Source organism: Gymnoscopelus microlampas (assembly GCF_963454915.1).
Source record: "Gymnoscopelus microlampas genome assembly, chromosome: 13".
Lineage (NCBI taxonomy): Eukaryota > Metazoa > Chordata > Actinopteri > Myctophiformes > Myctophidae > Gymnoscopelus > Gymnoscopelus microlampas.
The window spans coordinates 3,825,879-3,837,486 of record NC_139950.1 but is presented as its reverse complement, the minus strand read 5'-3'; the positions used below and the strand labels follow the sequence as shown (position 1 = coordinate 3,837,486).

General features: G+C 42.1%; 1 long non-coding RNA gene across 1 annotated transcript; it reads left to right on the top strand.

Annotated features, from left to right (window-relative positions):
- Window positions 1–2,401: 2,401 nt before the first annotated feature.
- On the top strand, window positions 2,402–6,485 carry LOC311058788. Its single transcript, XR_014602075.1, has 3 exons — window positions 2,402–2,644; window positions 3,122–3,144; window positions 5,747–6,485. It is a non-coding gene; the product is annotated as an uncharacterized lncRNA (long non-coding RNA).
- The last annotated feature ends 5,123 nt before the right edge of the window (window positions 6,486–11,608 follow it).

Sequence of the window (11,608 nt, the reverse complement as noted above, 5' to 3'; positions counted from 1 at the left end):
TACGTTAGTCCGACAGCGCATTCCTCCGACAGCGCAGCGCTCCGACGTTTCCAATACTAAACCCGAACCAAACCCGCACCCTAACCCTAACCGCTCGCGGATGCCACATAGTCGGAGAAAAGGTCTGTCGGATTAACGCATGCCTCCCGTGAGGAGACGGGCAGCCATTTTGCACCAGCTGCAAAAGCTTGAGTGCGGACTGCTCAATACCTGTATAGAGAGAGTTGCAATAATCAAGCCTCGAGTATATGAAGGCATGAATAGCCATTTCCAGTTGTTTAGGGGGGACGTAGCTAGGCTTTTACCTTGGCTAAGAGTCTTAACTGAAAGAAACTGCTTTTGACGACAGAGCAGAATGTTTGTAGTGTGAAGTTCCAGTCGAGGGTAACACCAAGAGTTTTGACAGATGAGCAGAATGATGTTGGAGTTGAGGGTACTGAGGATGTTCGTGCGTGGGTTGGACTTGGGTCAGTATCATGGTCAAAAAAAATATTTTTTCATTTGTTTTCTTTTATTGAGGTTTAGAACGTTTATGTCCATTCAGGGTTTGACTTCATGTAAACAGTCGAGTAACAGCTGAAATAAGTCATTTGCATTAGCTGTGAGGGGAAGGTATATTTGGACATTTAGCACGACTATTTTGGGCAAGTCATTATATCAGGTGATACTTTTGGGAATCACTTACATGCGTTTTTACTAAAGGGTCAGCCTACTCGCTGGAGTTATAAAATAACGCCTTGTTCCTGATTGCCAACAACGATTGGTAAGCACATCCTCTCATGTAAATATTGCTTCATGTGAACTGTTAACCTGTTGACCTGTTGACCTGTTGTGTGTGGTTCCTTGCAGACAGTGCAGATAATGGTGGGCGCGCTGCTCTTCCTGTTGTGGCGTGTTTCTTTGATCCATCTTTAACAGTGTACTCTGGAGTGTTCGCCTGGGCACCTTTGTTTGTAAGCAAACATCTGCATCCTCCACCAAACCGTACACTGTACTGTGTTTATATTAAGTCAAATCATTTGAGCTTTGAATGAAATACACATGCTGTACCAACTCTCTAAGTCTCTAAGTTAATACGTACATACTAATTACCGTAACTATTATTTAAACAGGATTTGATTGCCTGTAAGTATTCACACATATAACAATACTGCCACGATTCATTTGAATGCTACTGTATGTTTTGTAAGAAGAGTCATAAATGTTTCATTTTGAAACATAATTCTTCATTATCTGATTGTTTGTTTCTCTTCTCCCCCAGTACATCATTGCAGGGTCATTAACGGTGGCTGCGGATAGGTCAAAGAACAGCTGCCTGGTCAGTAAGCCACGCCCATGACCACACCCTTACTGCTCTCTACAAGTCATTCCATTTGTTACTAGTTGTTTATTCTATTGCCGTTCTATGTTTCAGATTAAAGGTTCTATGGGGATGAATATTGTGGCTGCTGTGATGTCAGGTGTTGCCATCATCCTTTACGGCATGGTCGCTACAGGGGTGGAACATTATTATTATAGGGTAGGACTGCATTATTTACACACTGGATTGACCCACACTGCTGCTAGGTCTCTGTTTGACCAGCTAGTTCATTCCATTCACCAGGTCCTAATGAGACCCTGATTAGACCATCTATACTACAATTTCATTCTACAGTCATGCGCGAGAATGTCTGTTTGTACGTTTCCTCAGTGTTACCATGTCTGTTTGTAACTTTCCTTAGTGTTGCCAGATTGCGCGCGAGCAACAAGCAACCAGCTTCATGCAAAAACACAGCGCTGCGCGCTGCGCACTGCGTGGACGCACTTTCCCTAACCAATTACACGCCACTTCACGCTTACAACTCCAGGACATGGCAACCCCGGCTACCCCGCCCCCCCATCCACCTACTGTCTGTCTGAAACTTTACACTATAACACCACGAAGCGGCGGCCATGGAAATCAGCGGACTTCGCCCGCTCGCTCCACACACACACATTCTTCCACTATGATCCTCACCCAGCCTACTGCGCCAGCAGAACCCTCGGATCATGGTAGTGGCCCCTCTTTACAGTTTCTTAAACTGTAAATTAATACATTCCTTTTTTAACTGTTTTAACTACTACTGAAATTACATTTATATGAAATAAATCACAACACCCCCCTATAATATTAAAAAAACAGCCGAAGGGGTCCGCCATGTTCCACAGGGTTTTTTTTAGAAAAAAAAAATATATATATTTTTTACTTTTGGAAATTTTTGTCCCACGCTTTTGGTACCCCAAAATACGCAAAAGAACCTACGGGCGGCCGGACCTCTAGTTGGTTTACCTAATGTGCACAATGATGTGTTTGTTTACATGTGTTGGTTTACAAATGCAGAGATGTTGTTTTGTAAAGGCTTTGGGCCTCATACACAAAACTCTTAAATGTAGACTACCGTATATTGCAATGTATCCCTGCTCCTAAGTAAAAATCAACAGACCATTGTGGTTATGTGTTTGTTCGCATGATGTTTGTTTGTTTGTATGATGCGTTTATTTCCAGGGCTTGTCGATGGGTGTGGCGGGTGTGCAGTGTGTCTTCAATCTGCTGGTGTTCATCGTTTCCATCTGTGTGTCCGTTTTCGGCTGCAAAGCCAACTGCTGCTAACAGACCCCGATCCTGGTGAGACCTGAACACAAACACAAACTCAATCTACATGACATGGACCTGTAGAATCTGCCTGTGTTACCGTGATGGACCATCACAGTGGGTGCATCCACACATGTCCGTCAAGTTGTCGTACGGAAGTCGGAAGTCCCATCCACTCCCATGTTAAGTTTAAAACCGGAAGTACCGTTCCGTTTTTTTTTTTTACATGGGAGTGGACGGGACTTCCGTACAACAACTTGACGGACATGTGTGGATGCACCCACTGTTGAACAGCTAAATCTGCCCCGCCCCCACGTTTCCCATATTCAAGGCTGTGGTATCAGGAGTGGAAGAAGATCCACCCTGTTAAATTCCATATCATTATATTCAGAAACCAGCAGATATTGTTGTCTAGATATATTATGGTATGTAAATATCTGAATATGTCCGTCATCTGCTGCCCTGTCTTTAACATCTCAGGGACTCTTTACTCTGTTCTGTGTCTTTCAGCAAGCTGTTAATAGAGTCCAAAGGTAAGCACGCACATCCCAAAACTATTTATCGGGTGCTGGACAACAATACGTACATCAAGGAAAAGAGGGGAAGTCCGCACACCTTTAGCTCCCAGTAGAAAATGCTTCATCAGGTCTGATACATTACATGGAAAGGCGTGTTAAATACAGGAAGAGAGGAACAACACAATCAAAGGCAGCTGTGGTAGTAATTTTAGCAAGCTGTTGTCATGGGCAACCATTTACCTGAAGTTAGTACAGTGATGTCACTGGCCACACCCTCTGCATATGCCCCGCCTTCCTACACTTAAGTAGGCCACACCCTCTCAGGTCTGTTGCCCTGTCACATGTGATTTCATACAGGCTCTGTGCATGACTGTAATTCCAGAAGGTGGAAACACGTATGAAGGTGTTGTGTGTTTCCGGTTCAAATCTGCTGCTGAGCCAATCAAATGGAACTTTGGGAAACTGACACACTACAGGAAATGGGAATGCCACCTTCTGGAACAAGTGAAATAAGCGTCGCTCTTGATACAGACATGCACAGTGCAAGTTCTGCCAGGGAACTCAGTGCAGTTGCTGCTGGCCGACCATTGGTCGGTCTCAGCTCCATGCTTTTATTCTCAACCAGTCTCATATTCACTTCATAACAAAGCACCCTATTTAAAAGGGGAAGTTGCATTGCTCACTCCTTGCTTGCCTTTTGCTGCTGTCTACTGCTGTCTGTTCTGCTGCTGCTTTAACACTGGCTGCTCACCCTCCACCAGGGGTGCAATGCTCACTGGACGACCAGGAGCACACGCAGGCACACGCATAGATTTGAAACTACTTTAAATTCGCACCTCAGCAAAGTTTTCAAAGGCTCCCGACTCACACCTAGCGAATTAACATAGGAATAAGCCTAGATGCATATCAATTGTCCATTGTGTGACTTGCAGTGTAGGTGTTAAGCGACGTGCGCGTCACGTCATTGAAATAGAGTGCAAGAACATACCAAATGAGCATTGCATGCCTGCCCTCCACCACCCCAGCTACCACCTGTCGTTTTGGATCTACTTTTATGTAAGGGGGATTTGGAGTCCCTATTGGTAGGAAGATGTAATGCAAGCTTTCTTAGAGTACCTAAATGCAGATCCAATTCATCACCAAACCAAAATGAATATATTGCTCATTTTATAATTAATACAATATATCTCTGCTGTCCGGCCGGAACCACCTAACTCCAAAATGGTAATTGTTCAGGAAATGAAAAACAAAATATAAATTTTTCGGAAAATGAAGAAAACCTTATATTTTTAAAACAAAGCAATACTGCCTCATCAAACTTGGTATTGTGACTTTATATATTATCAGATACTTGCATGTGTCATTATATTATCACCACTTTACCCAAATCCAGCTCAAGTGGAGTTAGGAGGTTTTGTCCATCATTGAGTGGAGTTAGGAGGTTTTGTCCATCATTGATAAGAACAGCTGCCAATGAATCTCAAAGCTCACAACACTTCACAACGCATTGTGAGCTTGGAGATCAGCTATTTATGGCGTGCGCCATCCTCATATACTAAGTATAGATCAAGCTGAATGCTGTACTTAAACAACTTTTATTTTAACATGCATTGGAAACATCCATGGATCTAACTGTTACCACTGTTGTTCTTCTACAGTTGAGTACAACAAACAATTCTGCCTCAATACTCAATACTAAATGTATTCAACAAAAGCAATCATGGCACACCAACAATAAATAAATGGCATATCAATAAAAAATACATTCATGAATAATAGAATCTGTAGCCTATCAAATCTGTAGCCTACTGCACTAACAATAACAACAACAGTTGAATTTACCTATCGATCAACATTTTATTATTACACTGTTGTGTGTTGTGTGTTGCCTAAACCTTCCAGTCACTGGGTTGGTGAAAACACCCCGCAAAACGGTGACCAGAGCCGAGAGCAAATGACTGTTCACTTAAAGTCTCTGCTAAAGGTGGAGGGTAAAGTATGAATGCAGTCTGACATGAGTGATATTCAGTCACATCCTGCATATTGGTTGAACGTTGAAATTACACAGTGAAAACTGTCCAAATTTATATCTGACAATTGGTCAAAGAAAAAGTCTGAATTACGTTTTTTTTAAATCTGTAGTATTTATATTTGACAATTGGCAAAAACCCTGTATATATAGTATGCAGCAGAGGAGGGGGGAGTTGTTTGTTTTTGACGGACAGTTTGAGGATCCAATGGAGTTGGGAGTTTTCGTCAGAGGCGCTTTTTAATACTTTTCATAGGTTATTATAAAAAAAAACTTTACACAGATGTAAAGGGGGTTCAATAGCATTGATTTATAAAAAAAAAAAAAAAAAAAAACTGAAAATGGAGTTAGCTGGTTCCGGCTGGACACCGACGATATATTTTATCCATTCATGGTTGTACTGACTGAACTACAGTCATGCCCAGAGCCTATTAGTCTGACTAAAGAGTTACCATGTTTCATTAATGAAAATATTAATGACGAAACAATTGAATGTTGCACAATTAATGACCTTTTATGAAGATCCATTCCATCAAGGAAACATGTGATATCCAACCTGATTGAGCTTCTACTCTCATTCCTTTCCAGAAGGTGGTTCATCCCAAGGCTGTGCAAGACTGTGTCTCAGGCTGTGGGAAGTCGTGATGATGCACCACCCCCTGGTGGATGGTATAAGACCTGCACGTCCACAACTCAATAAAAATAAATACATAAAATAAAAACTAAAAGTGTCATTTAATTAAGAGAGAGTTTGTTCAGTGACAAGGGTCTCCGTCTCTACAACTCTTTAGTCAACAGAAAATACATTTTAATGTCAGATTACCCAATTCATCTTTTTGAGTAGCACATTGAAGAAATAATCATTTTAAGAATATATCAAGGCTTAAAGGACTTATGTTTGTCCTTATTAATTCCAAGAGAATGGATCATATCACTCCAGTTCTTAGATGTTTACCCTGGCTCCCTGTCAATCAATCAACACACTGTTGGTTTATAAAGCATTGAATGGTTTACACATACATTTATGATCTTGTGCTACATCATGTACCATCCAGACCTCTCAGGTCATCTGGGACAGCTCTGCTTTCTGTTCCGAGACCCAGAGTCACAACTAAACGTGGAGAAGCTGTGTTTTTATGGAACAAACTCCCACAAAACTGCAGGTCTGCTACAACTCTCTGTGTGTTTAAAATAAGCTGATGATCTTTCTGTTTGCTGCTGCCTTTTACTGAGTTTTAAAAAAATATACAATTATACTTTCTCTGCACTGTAGCCTAATATATTTTTTTGTTTAATTTTTTCTTTCTCTTTTTGAATTGTATTTAAATGCCCTTTTGTAATGAGTTTGTTGTATTTAAGTTTCCGTCTTAGTGACTCAATTGTTATTGTTTTATTTTAATGTGCCATTCAAATAAACCTGTCTTGCCTACAATAATTTGACAACTTTGTTACTTTACTTTATTTAGATTATTAATACAAAAAAAATATGAACATGAACTGATAAACGATGTACTAGTCCATACCTGGGGGACTTGGGACCATGACCATGGCTACAGATCCCAAAGTATTTGTATTGTAGTCTCATTTGCATCTCATTTGAATAAAAGTGTGAGGTCATCTGAAGAGGACATCCTGGGCTTAGTGAAAGAGGTGGGACCATGCTTCCAGGTTCTTGTAAACTTACCAAACTGTAAATTCTGAACGCTGGGCAGTTTTTATCAGAACTTCCACAATTACCCAGATATGGGTATGCCCGGTGGGCCGCTGGGCCAGTGGGCCACTGGGCCCCCAAAAAAAAAAAAAAAAAAAAAAAAAAATCTTTTTTTTTTTTTTTTTTTTTTTAAAATATTATTTTTGCTCCCGTTTTAGGATTATTACGGTCATTTCCGGGTTGCGCGGCCCAATTATTAGTTACGTTAATGTTTGGGCTGGGATGCTTTCCAGCAGGGGCCTCAGTGCGGCTGCAGAGTTCATGTGCAGGGCTGGGCTGAACCGGTGGAACGCCCCCCCCCCCCCCCCCCCCCCCGTTGACAAAACGGCCCGGGGGGGTGGTGGGCCGGTCCAGGCCAAAATGCCAGGGCTGAATTTTGGTCCCAGTCCGGCCCTGGGTCCTGGACACGCTCTTCCTCATACACATCGGTCCTGACCCCCTGGACCTCCACAGCCATAAATACTGTCCACCACCCACCTCTGAGGCACAGAGCCAGTAGACAGAAATGGTATCATCTGATCACAATCTGATCCATTCGATCACCATTCCAAATTGTGAGGCTGTGATTCCACCCTCCCTCTGTTCATGCCACATAAATAAATACATTGTAAATGGTGCATTTATATAGCGTGTTTATTTACAATGTGCATTACACACACACACACACACACACACACACACACACACACACACACACACACACACACACACACACACACACACACACACACACACACACGGCGGAGGAAACCATGCAAGGCACCAACCAACCTGCTCATCAGGAGCAGTTAGGGGTTCAGTGTCTTGCTCAAGGACACTTCAACACTGACTCTGGGGGAGCCCGGGATCGAACTGGAAACTTTCTGTCTCCTAAGTGGCCGCTGTACCTCCTGAGCCACTGCCGACATGCTGGAACCAATTGCCGCTTGTTCACATTCAAAGATCATCCATACAAGGATTATGACCACATTTTAGGAGCAAATGAAGAATTTATTTGCTTTGCAAATTTTGAAATACATGTAAGCATAAAAACTTAAAGTCAAAATATTGTAGGAAAAGAAATATTGGCTGCTCTTAAAAACAGGGAAAACTAAAAACACAACTCATACTACTATTAATTCATTCTTATTACAACTACCTTAGTTAGTTAGTTAGTTATTACCCAAAAAGATTTAACAAACACAATTTCAATTAATTTAATACAATTAATTTAAAACCACAAGAAAATATCTCTAATGTGCTATTTATTCGTGGAGATCCATTTGTATGGTTACGTACATAAATGTCACCATACATTTTTTTTATCATTTGTTTTGCTTTTTTACCCCTTTTTCTCCCAAATGTAGTAATTATGCCAATTGATTCCTCCCCACGCACATTTCTGTGTGTCACTGTTGTATCCTACTGACTCACGTACCAGTGAGGAGCCCCCACCGGGAGGACGTAGAGCCTTCCTCCTACTCCTCCCGCCCAACACTCCCTGCTGACAGGCTCCGCCCCAGCCCGTAGGATTACGTGCAATGATAATAGGCTCTATGCACAGCAGCCATATTTTCACTTCCTTCACAGGTGTTACCAATGATACTAATGAAGGCTCTGTTCCATTTAGTGTAGCACAGTGGTTCTCAGATTTTTCAATTTCCACAACCCCCACAACTCTGAGTGTAAAAATGGAACCAAATGGACCCGTTTGTACAGAGTTACACACAGTGTTACGCACCCGTAAGGGGCCATTCGGAAACCCCTTAAGGAACCATGAGACCCACAGGTGTAGCAGAGTGATTCCAGTGAGCCAACATGCTAGTCCAGTTCTATATGTAATTTCGTTCAAATTTTCGGGGGATTAGGAAAACTATACATTTTTGGAAACTTCAGAGTATAACAAATCAGAAAATCCATGATTCCATTTGCGCAGAAGCCAATATGGTGGCCATCTTGGATTTTGCAAAATGGCGAAAATTCGTTTTTCAATATCTCGACTTCTAGATTACGTAGGATCTGGATTCTAGTGGCTAAATCTACATTTTTAGGGTCAGGAAATCCAATGGTGCTAATTAAAAATATTTACAAATGATCAATGGCACAGATTTGGTCATAATCCTTGATTTTGGGGAAAAAAATGTAATATTCGTTTTTCCACTATTTTGACTTCTAGATTACATAGGATCATGATTCAAGTGGTTAAATCTACATTTTTCAGGAAATCCAATGGTGCTAATTAAAATCAGTGATCAATAGCACATATTTACATAACAATCTAGAATTGTAATATATGATTATCTGAAGAGACAGAGACAGATGATTTCTCTCATTGACACAAGGTTGCGTCATTTATTTACACAAACACAAACTAGACCAGTCTATACATCATCCTCACTATCATCATTGCTGTCACTAGCCAATGTATCTTGACAGTCTTCATCATTTTGGCAGTCAGCAGTACACTGACATAGCTCCGTACAGGGTAGTACAGAGCTGCACGACCATCTAAGTGAAGAACAGTCTGCTTTACAGTGACATCTGACCATCTCAATGATTGCCTCTGGTGCTGGGAGGGACTCAGTTGTAACTGGTTTCAGCTGGCCGTCCTTGTCCTTGTAGTAGCCATTGTTGAGTGGGTCAAGGAACTCCTGCTGAGCAATGTGGACTCTTAGGACATGCTGCTTGAGAGCACCAAGGGTGGGTCGAAGCTTGTCCCATTCTACCTTGTGTTTGCAGAATATCACTCACTATCATCATTGCTGTCACTAGCCAATGTATCTTGACAGTCTTCATCATTTTGGCAGTCAGCAGTACACTGACATCTGAGATTTTGGAAGTGGCACCAATATGGAAAATTCTGGGTGCAGACCGAGGAGAGCAGACAACACTGGGAGATTTTCTAGGATAGGCAAACCTACCTGGTGGAACAGCTACCTCAAAGCTGGTGATGTCCTTGAGGCTCTGAAGATGCTTTCTCAAACCAGTGATGTGACAGAGGATCTACTAACTACAGTAGCTACGTTTGTATGGGGATTAAAAATCGAAAACATCCCTGAGCTGAGATGGCATCTATTCTGCAAACACATGGCAGAAGGGGACAAGCTTCCACCCACCCTTGGTGCTCTCAAGCAGCATGTCCTAAGCGTCCATATCCAGGCCAGAGTGTGAGTCAGGCACACATTGCTCAGCAGGAGTTCCTTGACCCACTCAACAATGGCTACTACAAGGACAAGGACGGCCAGCTGAAACCAGTTACAACTGAGTCCCTCCCAGCACCAGAGGCAATCATTGAGATGGTAAAGCAGACTGTTCTTCATTCAGATGTTTGTGGGGCTACCCTGTACGGAGGGGAGGCATACGATAATCCCTTTTCTCCGACTATGTGGCATCCGCGTGCGGTTAGGGTTAGGGTGCGGGTTTGGTATAGGGTTAGTATTGGAAACGTCGGAGGCATGCGCTGTCGGAGGAATGCGCTGTCGGACTAACGTATTGCACCCGTACGGAGCTATGTCAGTGTACTGCTGACTGCCAAAATGATGAAGACTGTCAAGATACATTGGCTAGTGACAGCAATGATGATAGTGAGGAAGATGTATAGACTGGTCCAGTTTGTGTTTGTCTAAATACATGTGTCAATGAGAGAAATCATCTGTCTCTGTCTCTTCAGATAATCATATATTACAATTCTAGATTGTTATGTAAATATGTGCTATTGATCACTGATTTTACTTAGCACCATTGGATTTCCTGAAAAATGTAGATTTAACCACTTGAATCATGATCCTATGTAATCTAGAAGTCAAAATAGTGGCAAAACGAATATTACATTTTTCATTTCCCCCCCCCCAAAATCAAGAATTCTAGGAATCAAGCATTTGTAAATATTTTTAATTAGCACCATTGGATTTCCTGACCCTAAAAATGTAGATTTAGCCACTAGAATCCAGATCCTACGTAATCTAGAAGTCGAGATATTGAAAAACGAATATTTAAAGGTTGCCATTTTGCGAAATCCAAGATGGCCACCATATTGGCTTCTGCGCAAATGGAATCATGGATTTTCTGATTTGTTATATTCTGAAGTTTCCAAAAATGTATAGTTTTCCTAATCCTAATAAATACACCATTTACAATGAACAAACCTTCTTTTTTGGACATATAGAACTGGACTATGCATAATATCAGCACCCTGACTCTGTTTGACCAGAATGGAACAGAGCCTTCATTAGTGTCATTGGTAACACCTGTGAATGTCTTCACAATATGGCTGCTGTGCATAGAGCCTATTATCGTTATGTTGGGCAAGAATCCTCTGTTAAAACTGTCAATTGGTACCACACAAATTGAACAAGTGAACACAATACAACTTCTGGGAGTAACTATTGACAGCTCTTTATCTTGGTCTAAACAGATAAACAATATTGGCCGGGTTTCCCAAAGAGCTCGTGCGTAGAGCATCGTCGCAGGTCCGACGACGGGTCTAACGTGTGACGTCACATGCTTCGCAGTACCATAGCAGGCACGTAGATTTCAGGTCATGCGTGGCCGTACGCAGCTTGCGCAAGCGTCTCCTACACAGCTGGGACTCGGCCAAACCTACGCTCTACCCTCATTAGTAGCAGGTGGTTGTGCCCCTGCGTGCCATCTAAACTGGCTGCGATTGTGGTAAAAGTACATTCGTGAGACAGAATGCGCGCAGCATACTCCCCGCCCACAGTAGGAGGGGAGTACTGTCCTACGAAGCATTTTGTAACGAG